Genomic DNA, 23261 nt, shown 5'->3' on the forward strand with positions numbered 1-23261 from the left:
TCCCCCTTCCAGTAATCTGTGCTGCAGCAGTTGGGAGGCTGGAACAGAATAACCTTCCGTGGTTAACTGACAGAGAAGAAAGGAATGGAAGGAACCATTATTTTCCTGTCAAGATTTCCTTGAAACAAAGAGGTGTGGAATTATGCATGCTGAGGGGTGTCTTTGGTCCTTTGATTAACAGCAGAGGCCCAATTTTGCCATCAAAAGCATTCTTAATTATAAGCCCTGTTGAAAAGGCTGCCTTGAACATTGAAGAAATGACATTACAGAGCACGTCTGTCTCTACTTAGGTGATCTGCAAGCATTTTGTGGGAGTGTTTTATTAAGAACATTGGAAGTACACTGAAAGTAAAAGAGGAAACCAGAAATATGTTATTTGTTTCACTTTAATCACAGCAGAAAGCGTTGCATCACTGAGAAACTCAAATAGCTTTTCTGGCTAGAGTGTGAGAAAGCTTGATGCTTTGCTGCCCTAGCAAAGCCTGATATTCTCCCCCTGCAGCTGGTGACAGAATGTGTATCACAAGGTCTTCTCAAGTAAAATACATCCATCTTGGTTATTTTATGAGTCTGCTGATTAAAGAGATTTTATTGTAATTACTATGACTAAAAGGCTACAGCAGAAGATGGAAATGTTAATTTGCAATCTGCTTGCTGACCAAGTGTCATGTGATAATGGATTGGGACAGACTGTGGTTTGCAAATGGACCTGAATATTTGGAGGCACTAATTTGAAGTGGCAGATACGGTGCTATCATGCAGGTTTCCAAAGGGACACGTTTGATTAACTGGCTGTGGTGCAGCACTGGTTGTGCGACAGGTCGGTTGAGAAATTGTCACCTTTGGTTTTACACTGGTGGCAGCCATGTGCATGGTAGAGGAGGAGAGGGAAGAAGCAGAAAGACAGATGATCAGGGCTTGAAGGTAAATCTCTGCCCTATAGTGAGCTGTGCTCCAGACCCACCACAGCACTTACGTTTCCAATTTCCATTAAACAATGGGGATTTACATACCTATCTAGATAGGTAGATCAGCTCTTTAATTCTGTCCCTTAAATATGTATATATAGTCACAGATGTATTTTTCCAGCTGTAGCATTGGCCCTGCTCTTTTTTCAGAGTCCTTATAACTCAGGATGCATGATATCAGGCACCCACGCTCTGATACTGTGCCAAAAAATTTGGACGTTTCATAGATGTGGGTTCAGGTGTTTCAGACAGTAATAGTGGTGGTAGTCTTATAGCAGTTTAAATGGGTTTTACTGTTTCTATGGAAATTTTGAAATAGAATATTCCATAGCAGAGGGATAATCCTTCCTGAAATCACCCTTCTTGGTCTACGTGTCCTTTTAAAAGATTATCCTAATGCGCAAACTTACAAAACAATTTCTACATATTTTAGTTCTTTATGTATGTTACTGAAACTTCATGTACATGTTAATTTATTTGTGGTACTGTTGAGTCTTGTTACAGGCTATTAGTGCATGACTGTACTGAAACTTTAATTGTAACTGCCTTGAACTAACAATAAACTATAAGAATATTGATTATTGAAGTTCTTATTTTGAAAAGTGATGCTATATTATGTAAAGAATAGCTTGCAGTGCAGAACACCTCGCTGTGTTTGTATGGTGCTTTTGAAGTAAAATTTTTCAATTGATCACTGTAAAAAGTAGTGATGTATCCAATAGCATCATGAGGAATTTTGTGAGGTTTTTTTTTTTTTAAATTACTGCTGTTGTGTAGGATAATTTAAGGATAGAACTTAGATCCAGGACAGCTGATAAAGGGGCGTTTAGGTAGACATCATTGCTTTATACAGTGATGTATGACATGTTTCTGCATTATCCTTTCAATTATTTATGAATTGTAAAGGATCAATTACAATTGTGCTCCAGTGGTGACAGTGGAAAAGAGAAGCAGCAATAGCCTTGTGGTATTAGGTCTGTTCAACACACTGGAGGATTGCGAGCCTGAAGCCACAAGTGTGATTTGTATGTTAGGGATTTGTTTCTGGGAAATAGTCATCACAATATATTGTATATTCAGTACAAAAATACTCCTTGCTGAATCTTGTGAGTGGTGACTGAATTTCTGAAGAAGATAGAAAAAATAGGAAGCCAGAGCTGAAAAAGGCGTTTTAGTGATTGGCCCCTAAGGAGCAGATTCATGAGCACAGCTTGAAATCTAATGGGATTAGAGCTGATGTTATTAGAATTCACTCTTTTCTCTTTTGATCTCTGACAATGTTAGGACAATATTAGGCTTTTGGTGGTGTCATAATCAGAAATGAGTTGGAAATTCTCAAACTAAAATATTTATTGTAATATTGACAGGAATAGTAATAAAAACAACTGGCTAGCAAGGAAGAAGTGGTGTTCATTAGTCTTTTTTTGGTTGGTTTTTTTTCTAAAGGGTTTGCAAAGGTGAAAAAAACCAGAGAAAAAATAGATACTCAAGAGAAGTCTATGTTTGATAGAGATTTTTCAGTTGTTCTCCAGGTCATTGAGTAGAAACTGAGCCAAAGAATAGACCTGGGCTCAAAAAATTTCTCTTTATAATACATGTATTTATATTTACATATTTATATATAGAGATTAAAAAATTATATGATATCATTATAAACACACATATCTATCTGTATACAATGATATTTAAATATTTTCATATATATTTTATACTTTTTATATGTGTATCTCTATCTGAATAATAGCTGTTGTTCCGCTCTTCTTGGTGGATCCCAAAATGAGCGGATTTGGGTTGGACATTAATATAAACAGATACATTCTCAGGCTTGAGCTTATATCAAAGTGTTGTCACTTGTTGATATCAGTTTAAAGTCAGAATGAAAAGGATGGAGTAATTTGGTAGATGGTGGCAAGGCAGATGTTTAAATTAAGAGGTGCCTATTTTGGGGTGGCAAAAGTAGTCTGTTGCATTTGTTAGGGATTCTGGATTCTGCCATAGTAAACACTAAAGCAAAAGCACTGATCTCGCCCATTCACTACCCTGAAGCACATATGATGTGTTTATTGACTTTGTCACATCTCTTAATGCTGAGGCAAAAGTTTCAGTGGATCTGTTATAATTTTATTAGGATGTCATTTGTGATACAGCTGATACGCCACAGAAAATAGTTGCTGACCTATGTGTAATTATCCTGTGACTGAGAGCGCTGCTGTGGTGGAAATTTGTGTTCAAGAGACCATGGAGGATATACCAAAAGCCTGGATCAGTCCTTGAACTAATGCCAGATTCTGAGTTGAGAGGCAAGGAGGGAGGAGGGCAGTAAATCTTGACAGTGCACAGCAGTGCTGAAGAGCATGTGCACTGTAGTGCCAGTAAAGGTGCTGCCCCTGAGTGCCATTGCTGTGGCTTTGGAAGGTGGCTGCAGTGCTGTTTCTGGTGCATGATGACATCGGGCAGGTCTCCTGGCCCTGTGGCCAGGCAGCCTGTGGTGAGGCTGCCAAGGGCTTTGTGGGGAGCGTGGTTTCGGAGATACGCTTCAGCTGAATATATGAAAATATTGTTCAGTCATTTTTTCCAATTTTGCAATTTTTGCACATTTATTCAAGGTTTTGACAGAACTTCGAAGTATTGTTTTGTGATGTGACTTGACTTCAATTTCAAGTGGCTCAAAAGGGAGGGGACCCAACTTTCTCCCTTGATACCATTGTTGACACCTTGCATGCCTTCATGGCATCCTCAGTCTTGTTTTCAGTAGGAAGGAAAACGTGATCCTTATTGACTATAGAGATCTCCTGGCAAGTAGTCCCACATTCCCAGAGCTTGGTGTGTGGCTGACAAATGACAGTGAGCAGTACTGCACACAGCAGCCTTTGGCCGTAAGATGTTCTGAACTCTCCAAAGCAATCTCTTGTCATGACTCTGCCAGGAGAGGTGTTCATTGTCCTGCCATCAGCCCCTTGCATAAAAGAGGTTTTCTGTGCAGTGAATGTACCAGCACTGTGTGGCTGGGATAAAAGCGGTGATTCATCACCCAAAAATAAGTGCTGTGCTGATTATAGCTGCCAAATACTCAGTCATCAGTTTCCTCCCCGTTAAGCATTTGCCACCTCTCTGACTGTGGTGTAAGCAGATGGAGGGTGGCGAGAGTTAACCATTGATGAAGTCAGGCATTTCTGGAGCGAGTGGGGGTCGTGTAGCTGCCCCAAGGCTTTTGGGACTTGTGGGGCGGGTCTGCACTCCTCCTCTTTTTTTGGTAGTAATCTTGGTAGTTTAAGCAAGCAAAAACCTACAGCTTATTGCCCTTGGAGGAGAGTTAAATCTAGTTGCTGTTAATGGCAATTAAATTTGGTTTTCATGTTTGCAGTCTTCTTCATCAGAAATTGTTATTCCATAAGGTGGATCAATTCATCAATATCAGTGCCAAACTGAACTTGGTCTCAGGCACCTGTACTGTTTAGTAACCACACAAGTGTTCGATTATCTTTCCATTTGTTTTATATCTGTAGTAATAGTATGTAAATCACAAATTGTATCAGGTTATATTGTGGCTTCAGTAATGTAAACTCAGACAAAAATTTAATTTTCAGTAGTTTTGTGATACACTGTAGAACAGAAAAGATATAATTCACATGTGCCCTGCTCATTCTTTCCAATCACCCATGTATTTTTAATTTTCCTTTTCAAAGATGTCTCTGTCATGAATGCAAATAATGAACTCTGCTCCATTTTATCAAAGTAATTCATTACTATAGAGATATTTTTATTGTTCTGGTCACTTCAGTTTTCTGTTCAGAATAAATTGAAACACTTGGCTGGTTTCAGGTATTAAATATGCTTAATAATGGTAGTTCTCTTGATTGCCCTCAAGGTATTAATACCCTTCCTGGGAAAGCCAAGCTGAAGTTAAAATTCAGGATTCTGAACATCCTTGACCTAATGCCTTCTAAAAGCCTATAAATGGTGCCTCATTTAAAGAAGAAAATAAGTCTTTCTGAAGCATCCTGTTGTCAGCTCTGTTTTAGTTTGGATGAGTAACATTGAGCTATTTGTACTCCCTACTGTGCTTTTATTATTTTTACTGCAGCTTCATTCTGACCCATGTGTACCTTTGGCCAAAAGTTAATCTGGACAAAATGAAAGGGATATTGGCAGATGGAGGAAATCAGATTTTCCCAATGAGATTGTCCTTCTATAGAGATATTTTGCGTCCCTTCTTCATTACCTACCCACCCTGCAGCTTGAGGTCTACAGTTAAAGAGTTAGAAAGGGGCTGATTATGCAGCTCCCAATGTGAAACCTTGCTTATCCTTTTGAATGTTTTAATTAGGGTGAGAGATCACTTTTTTCACCATACAGGTGGAATATTAGAAAAATCACCAAGGGATGTATTTTCTTACCTTAGTTTTAGCCCATTGCAATGCATGTATGTAAGCTGGTAGCTGGACCTGGTTAATGAGGGGAAGCTCTTTTAGATGGAAGCCCAGATCTCCTGCTTTGGGGAGACAGCAACCCTGCTCAAGCCAGGAGCCCTCTGGCCTCTCCGGGCTCTACTGATTATAGGCAAAGATTACTTTCCCATAGCTCACCTGTGAACAATTACATTGTAGACACTGAAATGCAGGATCAGGGAATATTAGTCTACCTGAAACCTGACTGTGACTTGTGGTACACCATTATCATGGCAGGTCCTAGTGGATTTTTTTAAAATATTCAAAGTATACTCTCCCCTGATATTCATATTTAAGTCTAACACATGTTATTGTAATAATAAAATCCATTTGACACACTCCTTTCGCCATTAGTAAATTTTCTAGATTTTATCTTGTGTAATGTAGGTTATTTTTTTTATTGACTTAAGCTGTAGTGTTTTTTGAGTTTATTTGGTTAACTTAAAGTGGACTAAAACCCAGCTCTTAAAACTCTCAGCAAGGTTCCAAGAGGCATGTTGACCCATGAATACCATAAGTAGAGTAATATTTGATAACTAAGTGCCTCTCAAATTTTCGTAAGCTACTTACCTGTTAAGGAAGGAAGTTTGTCTGGATTAATTCAATAGCAGTAACATACCAGAAATACCATATTATGATAATTTAAACACATAGTTTATTCTGGGGTGTAAGCCATTTTATTCCTGGGGTTTGGTTTTGTTTTTTTTTTTATTTGCCTATATCCTTCTGATTGAGGAATGGAGTTCAGTGCTAGTTGTGATTTCAAGATCACCTTGCCCAGAGATCACTTTTCCTGTGGGGACATTGAACACTCCTCTATAGGGCAAATACAAGACCAGGAATTTTAAAAGGAGGGCTTGCTTTTCCTAATTGTCTTTCTTATATCCTCCAGTTATGAGCTAGATGAACTAAAAGTTAATCTATTCAAATTTCTCTCTGTTTCATGTAATTTTTAATTATTTTATTCTCCCTTAGTTTTTACAGTGTTCTGTGTCATTACCAAAATGTATATGGAAGGAAAATGAGTGGCATACTTCCCACTATTTATATACCATGGATCTGACCTTTCTGACAGATCTGAAATATTGAAAGTGAGACCCAGAAACATCTGTTCCCCAGGAGGATTTGACTGCTCATTTGAGTATAACCTGACGAGTTCTTTTACTGGACAAAGCTAATCTGGAAGGGAAATACTGGGGAAAATGCCTCACATCATTCGCAACCTCTCATGCAGGAGAGGCCTATTGAACTCAACATGAACTTAATGATAGCTTTCCAAGCACCACCAGTTACTGTATTTGTTGCCTTTGTTGTACACAATTGCTACTGCAAGTGCTGCATTATCATCCTAAGACTTATTTTGGTATCTTGAAAGAGTTATAAAGTAAACTAATTTTCCAGAGGTAACTGGTTTAGCCTCAGGTGATGAACATATCCCTGCATGATAGTATCTGTTACTTTAGGATGTAAGGAAGAGGTGATTTGAAATATCATAATTGTGGTGTGTAATCAATATTTCTAAGATCAGATGTGTTAATATTGTTCTGTATGTAGAAGTCTTTGGAGACAGGTAGGACGAAGGCAAAGCATGAATTACCTTTTACTTGACTAACTTCTCCTTTTCTTAGGTTTACTTCTTATGTAATACTATAAGAAGATTGGTTGCTTTGTCTTACTGCTGTTCCTAAATCTTTCACATTTAGGCACATCATCACCAGCATTTTGAAAGAGCATTGATGCCTGAAGCAGGGTAGAATCTGCAAATTCTGGCCTAAACAAATGTTCTATCTTTTGGCATCCTCAGTATGAATAAATAACCTGAGATTTCCCTTAATAGTTTCACACATTAGTTTTTTTGAGAATTTTTTGGCAGGCGGCCAAAACTATCAGCCCTGTTGGGATGTAATTTTAATAATCAGAGTGGATCAGTTGGTAAGCTGCCTTTCTTGGCCATTTGAAAATGCTTCCCTCAGAACAGGAGTCATTAGCTGGTTCTGCAGCAGCCCTGGCCCCTCTAAGCAATGCCTGCATCCGACAGGACTGGTAACTGAGCTGATGCACCATCTAATGTTATGCTGAACACATTATACTTCATAAAATGAAATTAATCTAGAAGTATATCAGCTTTGTTGTATTCCTTCATGCAGCATAGTCACTGTAGTAAAGTCTTTGGGCTTGTACACCTGGCTTTGTAAAGGCCAAATGAGGACCTTTCAGTATGATAATGAGCTCTCTTTGAATTTAATAAAATGCAGTATCTATGACAGATAGTAAAATGAAACTGTTATTTTCATTCCCTGTGAGAAAACTCATATTTGAAAAGGGAGAGAAAGGGCAAAAAATGGTGATCAATCTTGTAATTAGATTCCAGGATCATAAAGCTATTGATTATGTTCTATGCAGGCACTGGATTAGTTAGTAGTTAAATATAAAGGGCTGTCTAAGCTGTAAAGTCACAGGGTTTGAAGTTGACCAGTGTTCGGAAATGCTTAGTGCACTTGAGGAGTAGTCCCTTGTATATAAAAAGTTCTTGTTACCATGAAATGTGATAATGTACTTCATCTGTCTGTGAAGACCACCTCAGTTTATATGAACTGCAAGCCCTTTTATCAAAGTCTTGTAATGGGATTATAAAACCTTTTCACAGTACTGTTTTTGTGTTAAATGATGCCCATGTCAGCTAGCCACTTGGACACTTTGTCATAGGCAAGTATTAATCTTTTATTCTAATTGTGTACACAGTAAAATAAATGGGTGTTTAGCCTGATCTGTTCCTGAAGTGGACCATCAATAGGGGTTTCAATGACAGAATTAAAAAATGAAATCCTTAAATCTTCATTATGACTACAAAAATTCAGAGGAATGTCATTGTTTTTAGCTATAATATATTGCATTTATTAAGGCCTAAAATAGTTTTTATGTGTTTGTGGACCCCTTAAAGGTAGAGCAGCTCAGTGCTGCGTGCCTCTAATCAGGACTAGGAACAGAAGTGATGTGTATCTCTCCCATTGAGGGTACCTGGCCTGGTGGTTGAAATGTTAAAATTTCCACTGCTGTGACTTAGACTCTGCTTTAGATGCCCTGAAACCCCATATTTTAAAGTAGAGAAACAGCAGGTAATGTTCCTGCTCTCTTTTTTACTTAGGAGCATGGTTCACTTAACCACTAATGACGTGGAAGACCTGGGTTCATTTTGCACCAGTGCCTGAAGGGATTCAAGTTTGTCTCCCACACATGCAAGGAGAGCTCTGTTTATGAGGCTTTTTGTGATTTATGAGGTGCAGTTATGAGGCTGTTGTTCTGAGATGGGATCTTCTGGTGCATCCTCTTCAAACTGGTCTGCTTTACAGGTTCTGAGATTTACAGGAGAGCAGTGAGAGAAAGAGGATGTTTTGATCAGAGTTTACTTGCTAGGCAAATTTTCAAGAATTGTTCGCAGCAGGATTTTTCTCTTAACTGCCTGTGTATTACCAGAGAGGTAATTCACGATATCTTGATTCTGTGAAAGACAGATGATTTTAGCATCTAATTCCTGCTGTGTGCTACTGGCAGTCTACCCACATGCCACAATTTAGCACGTAAGCCAGAGCCTGCTGACAGCTGTGCGAGAGGAAGACAGGCTTACACCACCTCACACATTGCTTAGAAAATACACTTCACTTATTTAATCCAGTGATTATCTAAATCATGTAGAATCAGAACACCAGACTGCCTCCTCGGTGTCATTATTTTCCTATAAAATGCAAAGTGAAGGTTGGTGTGAATCTCAGTTTTCCCAACTGAACCTTCCTTTTTCCGCAGGAACTTCACTGCTGGAGTCTAGTGGCAGGTGGTGAGGGTGCTGGGTGGCTTAGCCCAGCACCAGCTGGACAGACAGTGTAATGCTCTGCTGCCCTGAGAAACCACTTTCCTACTAGCTAAGGTTTTTATTCAGTGTGATGAGATTTTTTCTGTCTGGGATATTTTTTTTTCCTTCTCAAAAGTTAATCTGAAGCATGTAACTCTCTCTAGCACGTAATTACTGAGGGTGTAGGAAACCTTCCTTGCCATCAGAACTTTCCATACCTGCTTCAGTCTTTCTTGGGAAAATTGGCTGGTTCACAGTTAGTAGACCTGCAGTTCTTCACTGGTGCAGCAGTTACTGTGAAGTTCCTTGCTTGGGGAGTACACAGAAGATGAGCTTTTTGCCACGGCCAAAATATCTGTAAAGATGGGCAGTAGCTGCCAACCTTTACGTAGTGGAGTATTGCAAGTCATGGAGTAGACAAGCTGTTGAAACAGCAAGAGTACTGCAAAAGGGTATTACACATACTACCAGAGCGTGATTTTAATTTATTTATATCACTGTGCCTGTAGAAAACCAATTTGGTGGGTGGGGGAGTGGTTGGATCTGTATCAACTATTTCTGTCTTGAGGAATAACATTTAGACCTGGTCCAGAGGAGGGCTACAAAAATGAGCAGTAGAATAGAACAACTCTCCTATGAAGAAAGGCTGAGACAAGAATTGTTCACTCTGGAGAAGAAAAGTACCAGGGGAAGCTCCAGGGAGACCATATTGCAGCCTTTCAGTATTTAAACAGGGCTTATAAGAAAGATGAATAATGGTCTATGGCAACAGCACAAAGGACAATGATTTTAAACTGAAGGTGCATGGATTTAGAGTGGACATAAGGAAGAGAAGTTTTATGATGATGTTGGTGAGACTCAAGAATCAGTTGCTCAGAAAAGCTGTGTATTCCCTGTCTTTGGAAATGTTAAAGGCCAGGTTGGTTGGGGCTTTGAATAACCTGGTATGATGAAACATGTCCACCTGCAGCAGGTGGGTTGACTGGATGGTCTTTCAAGGTCCATTTTCCAACCCAAGTTTTCCTGCAATTCCGTACATTTGTGTTGTGAGCATGTGCAGTAGTAGAGGTGAAACAGAGCAAAGTGGTGAGTGTACAGGCATTCTGAAGGAGGTACCTGAGCTAGTCAGTGGCCCCAGTTACACTGTGGCCCTGCCACAAGCAGCTCCACAGAGGAGCCGTGGCCCCGTCTATGCAGGTGTTGTTCTGTGCCAGAATCTGTCTTCTGTGTTGCTTGACACCAGAAGTCTTGAATTTCTGAAGTGAAGTGGTGAGATGCCAAGCCATTTATGAAACAGCTGCACTTTACAGCCTACAGTTTTCTCCTGTTAGATTTTCATGCCTGTAACATGCAATTACATACATATTGAAGCTACAGATACTCTTTTAAATTCAGTGATAGAAGAGTCCTGAAACCCAAGTGTGAATTCCCCTATTTAATTTGTAATATATTAGGAGCTGTCAGTACTAATTAGCACTGTAAAATAGCTTGAGCATAAGACCCACATGTCAACAAAAGTAATAGTGACTGTGTCTCAGAAGAAGCAGAATTTTGAGTACGCCTATTCAGAGATGTATTTGGTATGCTCTTCTCCATTTGGCCAAGCATGGTATTTTTGGTTCCTGGAAAAAGAGAGTGATTGAATCTATAATTCTTTTAGGTTACCTGATGCACCTCTCCCAAAGTAAATAAGCACACCAAGTTTGCAAGTTTTCCTTCTGAAGCAGAGCAGCAAGGCAGCGCACATGTAGGGATCAGCTCTTGCCCTTTAAACTATTGAACGCCTCAAACAGTCAGGAGGAGTATTTGGGAATGCTTGGTACCCTTGGATCCTTCCTATGAGCCTTGGCTGTTGAGCAGGGTATATCTGTGTGTGTGTATGCATTTAATAATACAGCAGTAAGTTCTCAGAATCGATGGACACATGCCGTTAAGCACTTTCCTTCTTTGACTGTAACCATAATTTCTACTCAAATATAGGTTGTGGTACCAGTGTGGCAAAACATCAGTTCCATAACCAGTACCAGGTGTTGTGTTCTGTTTGGTCTAACATGGGAAGTGTGGCAGTGCTTATCCTGATGTCACTGTTGTGATGGTACACATTACTTTGCAGGCAGTCCATTTATGTCTGTACTTAAAATGAAAGTAAGAATTGCAGAAACTTTTCTTTTACCAGCACAAGGCAAAATATTTTTTTTTCCTTCTGTCCCTCTGTGTGCTTGCAAGAGGTGTTTGTGTGCATCTTTTGCTGGGTTGACATAGGTAGGTACTTGCACAGCTTGGGTCCTCAGGGGTACCCTGGTGCACCCCAACCACTGCCAGTTCCTCCCCATGAGGGTGCCAGAGCCTGTCCCTGAGCTCAGGGCCATCCTCCACACTCTGGGAGGTCTCAGGTAGCACCATGTGCCTCCGCCGGGACATCTGAGTTTAGCGCTCTTAGTGAAAGAGCCAAGAGAAAACTTTGTACAGAATGTTGTTTTGTTAACAAAGGAAACGGGTGAGGAAGAGGCAAGGAAAGAGGATTTAGGTCAACAAAAAAACTTGAGGAATTGCTTTCAAATGCGCTAGCTGGTTGTAATCAGTAAAGAAATAACAAAAAAGATCAGAAGATACCTGGTATGTTCTTTACCTTAAGTTTAAATGGGTCAATGTGTATCATTAACAATGGTTCATTCTAATATTCACTTCTCCCTCTCTTCCTTTATTTTTACATAGAAACTTCTACTTTGAAGTAAAACTAATTATTCTGTTGAAAAATAATTTGTGGACCAAAATAAAAGCTTCCTTTTTTCCTTTTACATTTCTTCCATGTTTTCTTTTCACAAGCAAGCGAAATAGCTTGTGTCTGGTTGCCCCTGTCACCATGGGTAGCATATAAGGAGTTTTCTTTAAGTTGAAGTGTATATCTCTGAGGGGCGGTTCCAGAGTATTGTTTTGTCTGAAGTTTAGTTTTAAGTGTCTAATATGGCATTTTTATATACATTACTTGTTGTCAAAACCCAATTGTTTTGTCTCTAACAGAATTTAATTTTAGGTGTCGTAATATATCCGAAGTTGATCTAAGCTTAGGAAATGAAGAGTTATTAAGTAGCTATTACAAACACCTTCTTTGAAAGTTAATGTTTTTTTCTTTTTAAAAGCAATTAGTTCTTCAGAGCAAACTTGAATTGATGTCATCCATAAGTAATAACATGGTGATCATAGTTTTGTATTAGCTCTGCTCTGAGAAAAACAAGTAAATACCCAGTTTCTTCTGATGTGTAATAATATCACTGTAATATTGTTTGCTATTAAAAAATAATTCGTTTGAGTTCATTTTAGTTCAGTTGCTAAGATGTTTATTGTTTTAAGATTAAAAGTATAATGAAATATTGAGTGTGTACAGTTGTCTCAGATTTCAGTGGTGAGCCTTTCAAATAATGGAAGTTGTTACAGATACACATTGCAGGCTTTACTTTAGAGCAGGAGAAGTACTCTGAATAATGATACTTTGTTTTATGCTATTTTTATTCAGCCCTTAAAAGTCAGAGAGAATAAAATTATATAAAGAGGGTTTCATGGTTAGAATGCATTTAATTTTTATTTTGAGTATTACAATGTTTTAGCTCTACTGTTACAGCTCTAAATTTGATATAGTAGTGTGGGAAAATCTCTAGAGATTCTTCCCTACATTTCTCCTTCTGTAAAGCGGAAGTGTAGTCTATATTATCTACATGTAAACGAGATTTCTGAAGACTAAAAATTTTGCAGTAATCAGTAAGTGATTATTATGGTCACAGGATAAGAACTGAACCAAGGAAATCTTTGTAGTCAGCTCCAGAGTATTGCATTAAATGGTCTGTACTGGAGTGTTTGTCTGCTGGTCCACATGTGCTGTCAGTGGGTTGTCCATCTCATAATCCTTATATTGTTCTTCTTAGTCTTTAACTGTAAACTTTATATAAAGACTCAAAGTAGATGTGCAGAGAGGGCTTGGTTTTTATTCTCCTTTTTTTCTTCTGTAACAATACGTACTGTGATGTACCAGGACAGTGAATTGAGTCAAAATCCAGTCCAGAGGCATTAGGAATTAATTTTCCAAATGTACATATTCATAGTTTATATGGCTGTTTGCTTTAAGAGTAAAAAGTCAGAAATAGCCATCCCAATTCTACTTTTCCAAAATCCATGTTAAAAGAACATTGGTGAGCCTAGGCTGAAGCAGTCTGCCTTTGGGCAGTGTTGGTCTGCCTTTGGGAGGAAGGCTGTCTGTCCTAGTTTTGCTCAGACCCTTAGTGGGCCATTACTGCAATATGCATTTCTTGTCTTTATTTTCTGTGGACGAGTGTCACAGAGGGTCGGGATGTTTCACCAGCAGGTTTCTGGGATGTCTGCTGGCAGCAGAGGAATGGTGAACCTCAGCAGTTTCAGGTCCCAGGCACTGGTGGGGCATTTTGCTTTACTGGGCACAAGCCTTTTTGTGTGGTCACTCCAAGTTTGACTTGCCTGCCTCCTCTTCTCCAGGCTGGCACATGCCCTGGCATCTGGCCAACCCTTGCAGCCTTTCCAGCCAGCCCCTCACCCAGAGGGATGAGCACCATCTCCTTCTCACCCTCATCCTCATCTTGTAGGCCTCCCTGTTGTATCTGAGGTGACTTAATGCTTTCTGTAGGATGTAAAGTGCCTGATTTCTTTAATTTAAGGATTCACTTGACATGACCCCTTGGAGCCTGGGTCCCGTTACTGGTAGTATCCCAGCCTTCCCGGCCAAGACTTACTATATAACTTTCCCCTTTCAGACAGTTCCCAACCCAATCTCTGCATTTTGTCTGCCTCTGTAGGTCTTTTTTTCTAGCCAGCGTTATTATTTTCATAAATTTGGATGTTTTTCCTTCCTTGAGGTCAGCTCACGTCCACCTCAGTGCTGCCTGCTCCCAGAGGAAGGGCAGCAGTGGGAAGCAGGCAAGGATTTCAAGGGGCTTAATGAGGCAGACTGCTTTCACCCAGGTTAAAGAGCTTGGAGTAGAGCTACCCAGGCTTGGAGGTTGAGAGGTTTTGGATATACAAACCCAGACCATGTTCCCTCAGTACCGGTGAACAGTACCAGCTATGTTTGTTTTACTAGGACCAGCAATAAGTTTGAGGAACAGACCACAGAAAGTGTTAGTTTTAGTAAAACTTGAAATGTTTTCTCTCTGGAGTGAACACTTGTTTTTTTAAGCCACTGAAAGGGTTAATTTCAGTCAGACCTAACTGTACCTATCTCTGTGCCATCTATTTATTTCACTGGAGAAATGTCGACACTGAGTGCAGCCTCAACTGGGAGGTCAGAAGAACAAAATAAATTTAAACTTCAGCTTGAAGGATAGTAAGCAGAAGGAGGTTCATTTGGGAAGATGAATTCTTCTGGTGGAAATTAAGATGAACAATGACAAGCAAGGAAAGACATGGAGGAGATCAGTTGTAGAGTGTGGATGACACACTGGATGTGAGTTTCAGGCGTGGCACCTCCGTCACCACCACATACGTGTCCAGTAGGTGCACAGGTACTGAAACAGTTAACAGAGACCTTTGTGCCTCAGAGCAAGCCTGAGTAATGAGCACTGATTGAAAAGAAGCACTGCTCAGTCTTATGTGACTTTTCCACATCAGCTCTATTTACCCGGTGCACAGAGCCCAGCTCAAAGGCTGGTTTGGTCATGGCTGAGTTTTGCCTGAACTCAGTGACAGCTTGAGGTGATTAAAGGGTATAAATAACAGTTTCATGCATTATTTGTCATAGTCCTTTTTGCTAATATACTTATGAATATTTCTGAGTAAAGTGCAGGGTAAGAAAATGTATATCAAAACTTTGCATCAAAATCTTAACTTAAAAAACTGTTGACTGCAAATTTTTCTTCAGGCTTTCAATGTTTTCATTGTAAGTTGGGGGAAGGGTTAGAAGGGGAGCTGCAAGGTGATTGTATGAATTCTTGTTGTCTAGAATTTTACAAACTAATTTTTTTTAAATCCCCTAAATGGAATTGGGGTAATATAATATTTTTCCTGGTATTTTACCTTCCCTTTTCCAACTATTTTTGGATCTACCATTTATTCAGAAATTATTTTCACATCTAAAATGGATCAGTACAAGGAATACAAATATATTACCAATATTCTTTTTATGCTTAAGCAAGTAATAATCCAAGCATTGCACTTTTATTAGATTTGTTTCTCTTCAAGACTTGTGGCATAGCAATGAACATTAATTTGTTTCTTTCAATGACTTCTTCCTTTGACAGAGCATTCTAGTAACACTTCTCAAATATAAGTAAAACATCTAAGCTGAACATCTAGTGTTCTGAATGTGTTCATGATTTAGGGAACAAGGTTTTGTTAGGATTTTGTTGCTTATCAAAAATATCACAGCGGGCCCATGTAGAATTTGAGGTACTGAGAATTTGTCCAGATTTTCAAGATATGGATCTTTTTTACATTTAACATACTAGATAGTGCAGGACCTGATTAGTTTGTTTGGTAGAAATCTATAATCACTCATTTTTCCTTCTGTCCTGTTACAGAAATCCTTGGATAAACCTGTCAGTTTTGGGAGAGGAGAGTTGGATGCAAAGTAATGTTAACGCTTACATTTTTGCAAACATATTATTTTAAAAAAAGTTATTTCATATTAGGTGTATTTGCACTTACTGTTAAACGTGTTTAAAAATTAATGCTGTTTACATAGGGATCTCCTTTCATTTTGAAGCATGTTTCCCCAGTCCTAATTTGAAGTGTTACTATAGGTTGCAGCATGTGGTACTTTTTTTAATGTTGAAGTAGTTGTGGAATAACATCATAATGTCACTGATCAGAAAAAGTTAGAAGATAGTGTTGACAGGCTTGGAGCTTGAATTCTGCTTGTGTGTTTATGAATGGTTGATTTGCATTTGGTCTCCTCGTTTCTTAGGTAATTCTCTTTTTATTTTGGAGCATCCTCTGTAGATTCCACACATTTAACGATCAGCTAACAAGGCCACCTGTGCCTCATAGGATATGCTATGGGAGTTTCTTTAGCCTCTTCAGACTCACAAAGAGAATAGAAATACTATTTTTAGGCCTTGAGGGTTGGAAATCTCCACTTTTAAATCAAACTTCCAAGTGTTATGCAGAGATAATGATACATTAAGTGAATCATGAGTATTTTAAAGTGGGTATCTCTCAGTCTCTACTGTTAAAAGAATTCCAGTTTGGTTAAATGCATTTTCATGGAGCCTTTTTTTATTTTAATAATTCTTGGACTTTACCCTCTGCCTTGCTCAGCACTGGTTGCTGCTTTTATAAAAGCTTCCATATGAGTCATTGTGACAGAGTCTGAGTCAACCTTACTTGGGAGTGCCATCTTTGGGGTTCTCTTTTCTTCCCTGGAACAAAATTTAACCTTGACCCTGAGCAACTATTTGTTGAAAACTGACAGTAGGACACATTTTAATTCATGCTTCCAGAAATGAAGCAGAGTGATCTCGTTGTATTGCATTTTGCCCTCTTCTTCAGCGTGACCTCCTGTGTTTCTCCGGTGTGTCCAAGCTGAGCAGTTCTGTGAGCCTGGAAAAGCCTACAGAAGCAGCCTTGAGCAAAAAGGCAGAAATGCCTGTTCTCTTGGTGCTTTAGCATGTGGAAACAAAATTTTATGTATTTTGCTCTGTTTTAGTTTTCAGCTGTGTATGTGTTTGTCCTTCTGCCTTTATACAGCTGTCTGTCGCTGCTGTACTGGTGCATCCTTCATGTATAGATTAATAATAATAGCCTCATCTCAAATTGAGCATAGTTGAGTCTTGGATGTGTCATCTTTCAGAGGGATAGCAGAGTGTTTCAAGTAGAGCTTGTTTAGTTCATATTTTTGCAGATTGTATTACTTCTTTTTTCTGAGAGTATTTTGTTGCTTTGGTTCAAGTGAGGATTTTCAGGCAGAAGCGAATATTGTGAAAGTAATTTCTCATGCTGGGAAGGGGTTTTGAAAAACATCTCTTCCTGTAACTTCAAAGAGAATTCACTCCTGGATTAGCAAAATAAGCCCTAAAAAGACTCCAAGTAAAGCTCTGGGTACTTCAGCCACAACCTACACGGCTTTTTGAAGTGCCCAGGCTGCTACTTACCCTAGCTAGCTGCAGCCTCTGTGCTTGTCAATTGCCCACAGGGTGGGGTAGGACAAAACCTGACATAGGCAGATATATTTCATGGCCAGCACCTACACAACTGCAGTTTCAGGAGCATGAACTTTCTACCGTATCACGAGAAAGATAAGAAAAATATTCCATTTTAATTTTAAAAGCAAACTGTATGGAGCACACCATGTTCTAAACCCAATCCACCTGCTCATCTCATGGCGTCAGAGTTGTAAGCACATCTGTGTGCTATGCAAAAGCAAAATGACTCCTTACACAAGTGGGTTTTGTAATTTAAAATGTGTTGATTTTCATTGATTGTGAAGTGTTAGAAAATCTTTGACCTGCACAGTATTTCTGATTATTAAGGTTTCACCCTCCAGGCATCATGACCAGAGCTGAAAGCTGCTCTACCTGGGCACACATTCTGCACTGCCTGCCCAGGAGAGGCTGCATGCCTGCACTGCCGAGCCTTGGCATTCTGGTGCTGCAGTGGCAATGATGGGGTTAAAATTGTGGCGAGCTTTTCAGATAGAGTATGATTTTTCTTATCTCAATCTTCTTTAGCACTGACAAAACAAAATCATCTTGTCTAAAATTGCTCCTGCTGGAGCAGAATGAGGTGGGAGAGCATAATGAAAACCAAGAAGGGGTTTTGTGTGATTTGACTGAAGAGTTAAACTGTTAGCAATTTATTTTTTAACTTCCTGTCCTCAAAGCTAGCTTATTTTATAAACGCTAAATTTAGTCTGTTCTGTTTCCGTCATCAAGGACAGCTTTTTTGGTATGCTTTCTTACAAAATGTTTGACCTTGGGAGATTGCTGCCAGAAAGGAAGGCACTTCAAAAGCTGACAGCTGATGGTTGAAGGTTTGTAAACTGTTGTGTGGCTCAGTTGTGTGGGCTCAGTAGAAGTCCACAAAGACTTAAAGACTGTGGCTTAGTACCCTGTGAAGCTGCTGAACTGCAAGGTGTCAGGATGAGCTGCTGACAGCAAAATGATTTTTGCTTTTTCTCTGGTTTTAACCTCAGCTGTGAGGAAACTGTGAGCTCTTCATGGCTTCTTTATGGTGGGAGACAGTGCTGATATACAAAGGAGTTGCCCATGAGTAGAGTAAGAGTAGATTTAAAAGGGGCTATTGCAGAGTTTCCTCACAAATAAAGGGGAGGTGGAATTCAGGGGGCTGGAAGGAAGATGAAGAACTGTGCAGGAAGGATGGCTGCCCAACAGATAGGATGTTACCAGTCACAGCATTACCGTGTTTCGCTCCAGGTATTGTGGCTGCTTGCGAGGTAGACTCCTTGTTTTTCCTTAACGGTCTGGGAAGAAGGAGTAAGGAATGCTTTTTTATTCAGCCAAAAAAGTCTTTGTGAATAGGGAAATCACGTGCTATGTTCCTGGTGGTATTTATTAATGACAAGCTAATGAAACAGAGCACTGCAGAGAATACTGGTGTACAGCTTTAAAAGGGCAGGCACAAAAAACATGAGCCAAGAGCATTGATTAATAGAGGCTGCAGCTTTATTAAAAAGCCTTTTCTAGCAGGGGGCCATCCTTACCTGCTTTCCAGTTCTGGCTCAGCCTGGATTGGAGTGGATGGTGAACAGCATAAGGATACAACAGCAATGCTGCAGAGACATGCATTGCTGAGATTTGCTTCCAAGTCCCAGCTGGTGTCCGGGCTGAAGCTGTCCCCCTCCACTGTACCAGTGGGCTGAGCAGTGAGATGAAGGAGGCCACGTGGAGATGTAACCCCTCTGGTTGTGTTTCCATGGTCTGGGCTGGTGTCCAGGGCAGCCCACTGAATTACAGGGACCTTAGGATGAACCCTTTCTAAGCCACCAAATGTTCTGAAAGCTGCCAGACTCTCAGCAACAGAGTTTAGACTGCTAAAACCAAAATGAAGTTTGCAAAACCAACACAGATGCTTTTGGGAGCCAGACAGGAAAAGCCTGCTTCAGATGCCCAAAGTAGCAATCCTCTGAGCCCACACCACCACCACAAGAAGCCCAGTTCACTAGATGAGAATGGAAAGACAGAATTAGAGAGACAGAAGAAATCTATTTGTTTCCCTTCCAGTTGAGCTGACAAAATGGCTGAAGGTACGCTGAATATCACAGCCACAGCTTTATTATCTTCTCAGTTAGAAAATATGTAGTTCCATTAGATAAAACTAACAACACTCAGTGTCTAGGAAAATGGACAGGTATTTCTCAGTTAATAACATTAGTGGGAGATGCTAAGAAATAGTGTTCTGAGAATTCAGCCATTCCTTTTGGCTTCCTTGCTGCTCTTCTTCCTGTAGTTCCTCATTCTGGAATAGCTGTCACCATTGGGAGAAGTGTACTTATACCATCCATTTTCAGAAAATAATGATAAATTTAATGTTCCAAGTTTTGGTTCACATAGTGAATAGAGTTTTGGCAGCTTAGATAAAATCTGAGGTCATGGAGGAGCATGTACCACTTGTAGCTCACTGTAAGGGAGTGTGAGTTGTTGGGGTAGATCTCTGTTTACCACCAGCAGAAGAAAATATAGCACTTGCTTACAATTTTTGTCTTAAATATGAGACCGACAAACCTGTTTTGATAAGGATCTTGCTGTTTTTTGTAATGTCAGCTGACATCAGGTACATCCTGAATTTACCAAAGAAAGGGCATCCTTAGTCTTAGAGTTTCGTCCGGGAAAGGCAGCTATGGAAGGGCACGCCAGTTGGCATCCTGTTTGGAGAAATTAATGAAGGGATTGTAAAGGTTGCGAGATTGTTTCACTACTGAAGACTGAAATAGTACTACCAACTGCATTGCCATAGTACGCAGAGACTGTGTGACCCCTCCAGCAGCTCTGGACAAGAAGAGAGTACCTAGGGAATGATATATGGAATGGTAGGAATGTACAAACAAAAGTAAATGTAGAAGAGTTGTTAAAAGAGTGATTTGTATGATAGTCTGAAGTTACATCTTACTTTTTTTCTGAATTCCCAAAGGAGTAGGTGTAATTACTGTAGTGAAACAAAGGTCTGTTCTTAGCACAACTTAGAAAAATCTGTAAGTCGTGACCTGTGCTTTGTCTCAAAGACCATTAACTCTATCCAGGGAACAAATACTTTGTGTGGTGTCAGCTACAGGAGGGTTTGGGCTTCTTTGCTCCTGTTGTGAGGGACCTAGTGCTGCTTGCTGCAAAGCCAGGTAGGACTTTGGGGCAGATGCACCCTGTTTGGCAATAGCTTTTGTGTTCAGTCCCTTGTGGCAGTGGGTCAACCTGATCTCTGCCTCTGGCACCCAGGCAAAATCTGGAATAAAGTAATGTAGGAGTTCTTGCGTGGTGGATTTATCTACAATGTGGATAGAGCTGGCAATTCATGCTGCTTCTAGATGACACTTGTGTGGCCATGTGTCACTATAGGACACGAAAGAACACAAGCACACCACAGTTCTCAAGGTGAAGGAAAAAAGGGAAGTTTATTTTCTGACTTCAGCATTTATAGTTTTCCAAAGGTGACAGCGGATTGGAGGGTGACAGTGACACCTCTCCAATGACACTAGTCAAACCAACAGTCCATCAACTTTCTCCTCCTCCATAAAGGAATGCAAAACAATGAGTTATTTACAGAAAGTCTGTGATAAAGTTCACTACAAGAATGTCAACATCAGAAGGCTTAGAAAATCTTAAAAAACCAGGGTGACAGCCATGTGCATGAGGGAATCCCTCATCTCTCTTGCACAAGCTGATGCTGTTTATCCCTCTCCTCTCAAACATTTAAGATAGGAGATGCTGCCTTTGGTCTTACGAGGGTTCAGGTGCAGGTGTCCCTCTCCACTTTGCCTTTGCTCTGGTGCCTGCCTGTTCAGTTCAGCAGGACCAGTCTGCCTGCCCAAGTGCATGTAGATGTGACTTGTCAAGATTTGACAAATAACTTCCTGTGCCATATATGTTTATGGTTTTGTCTTTACGATGGCATGGTGGGGGGTCACATTATGGACATCAGCCAGGATAAGGTGTTTCAGAGAAAGTTACCAGGAATCATCACCTGGCAATTACAGGCAGGTTTTGCCTTCTTGAGGAGGAGCTTTACATAGCCTTGTCACTCATGGCTGGTTATGTGCTTTTGAAAAGCAACCCGTTCATCACTTTGTGTTCTTTTTAGCAGAATTTCCCATTGTCTTTATGAAAAGGGATGTTTTGCTTTTGTTATGTGTATTACAACAGAATAGCAGGATCCAGGGTTCAGGTGAATCCATTATTTAGATGGTGGTCCCTTTATTTTAAATGGATTTGTGTATGAATAGAGGAAGAGAGCATTCCAGAGATGTTCTTGCTTTCAAATAGGGGGAAATGTCAGATCCGAGAACCAATCTAAATCAGCTGAATAGATGAGATCTACGAGAACATCTCATCTTTCAGCATGCCAGGAATAATATCCAGTTAGGTCCTTATTACTGCAGTTTTCAAATAAGTGTTTGTATTCTTCTTTTTCAATAGAATTTCTTTCTCTGTTGAAGCTTGACTCTGACTCAAAACAAGGAAGTCTTTCCTTGGAAATATTTATTGTAATTGATTATAAAAACCCCAAAGGGAATTCATAGCTTGATTGATTGTTAGTTTATTGACAGTAGATACAATAAAATATTTCCAGCTTAAATATTTCTGACTTAATATTTTTAGATACTTTGTAAGTACTGTAATCTAGATATCAAGTTAATGTGTTTAGACCTGCTTAGGTCTGTACAGGGAATAATTGTTTTGGGTCAAGTGAGGTTTGAAGGAGCAGTGTTTTGTGTTGAGGTTGGGGTTTGGTACTACACTGTGTGACTGCCTGCCTGTAGAGAAGCTCTGCTGCAGTGCAGTGCCGTGGAGTTCCTTAGCTAAGGAGCTGAGAGCTGTGCTTTGTCTTAGACCAGATTATCAATGGGCATTTCCAGCCTTGCTCAGCCTGGTGAAAATTACTTGAAAAAACATCATTAAAGACTGGTTATTAATGATGTACTGTCAAAATGGAAAGATATATCAAATGAACTTCTCTGGGGAACTGTCTTTGGTCTAGTATTATTCAAAAATTCTATTAACCTCTTTGATGACAGAAATAAGGGAAAACTATAAAAATAGCAGATGGCACCACTCTAGAATAAATTTAGTCCGACCAGCTTTGAAAGAATTAATCTAAAGCATAAAATTATTTTGTGAAGTCAGGAAAATTGTTCTCAATTAGTATGGGAATAATAATAATAACAACAATGGGGAAGGCTATCTAATGGGCTAGTTCAGAATAATGAATTGCTGTAACCATTGCTCTCTCTGACAGGGCAGTTGTACTGACCTGTAAGTTCATTACCAATGAGCATTCAGAGTGCAGAAGTCAAACATAGAACTGAAGGACTGAGGGTAGCATAAGGCACCTTCTGAAAACTGTTGTGGACACAACTTCAAAGATCACTGTAAAAAGCCAATGGGTACTAAGGCTTGTCCTTTTGAAGCAGACATGACAGAAAGAAGCTACCAGGTCTGGCTAGTCTAGAAGAAGATAGACAAGTAGGGGGAAATTACAGTATTGGAGCATACAGAAAGTTGTTTGAGAAGTGGTGATAACCATTTTTTCTTCATGTCTGAGTGATGATGACACAAGAGAGTAATGCTGTGGTTTAAAATTAGATGTTGGGGAAAAAATGTTCTGTCAATAGAAATAGTTTTTACTGCTGAAGATGCTAAAATTTTTGTCATTGGTGACTTTGCATAGTGCAAAGAAGCAGGATGATTTTGTACTGTTAATCCTGACACTTTCTAAGAAATGGGAGCAGAATGTTTTTTCTTTTTAATATTCTGTTCAAACAGAACGTGTCTGTGCTTTCTAACATGATTTGTACTTTAAAATTATGAGCTG

At 39.7% G+C, this 23261-nt stretch overlaps 1 protein-coding gene across 2 annotated transcripts in view; it reads left to right on the forward strand.

Annotated features, from left to right (window-relative positions):
* The window catches only part of KLF12 (Kruppel like factor 12), a 188701-nt gene that overhangs the window by 80284 nt on the left and 85156 nt on the right, over positions 1-23261 (forward strand). The window lies entirely within an intron of this gene.

The sequence above is a fragment of the Geospiza fortis genome, unplaced genomic scaffold (assembly GCF_000277835.1).
Source record: "Geospiza fortis unplaced genomic scaffold, GeoFor_1.0 scaffold45, whole genome shotgun sequence".
NCBI classification, from domain to species: domain Eukaryota; kingdom Metazoa; phylum Chordata; class Aves; order Passeriformes; family Thraupidae; genus Geospiza; species Geospiza fortis.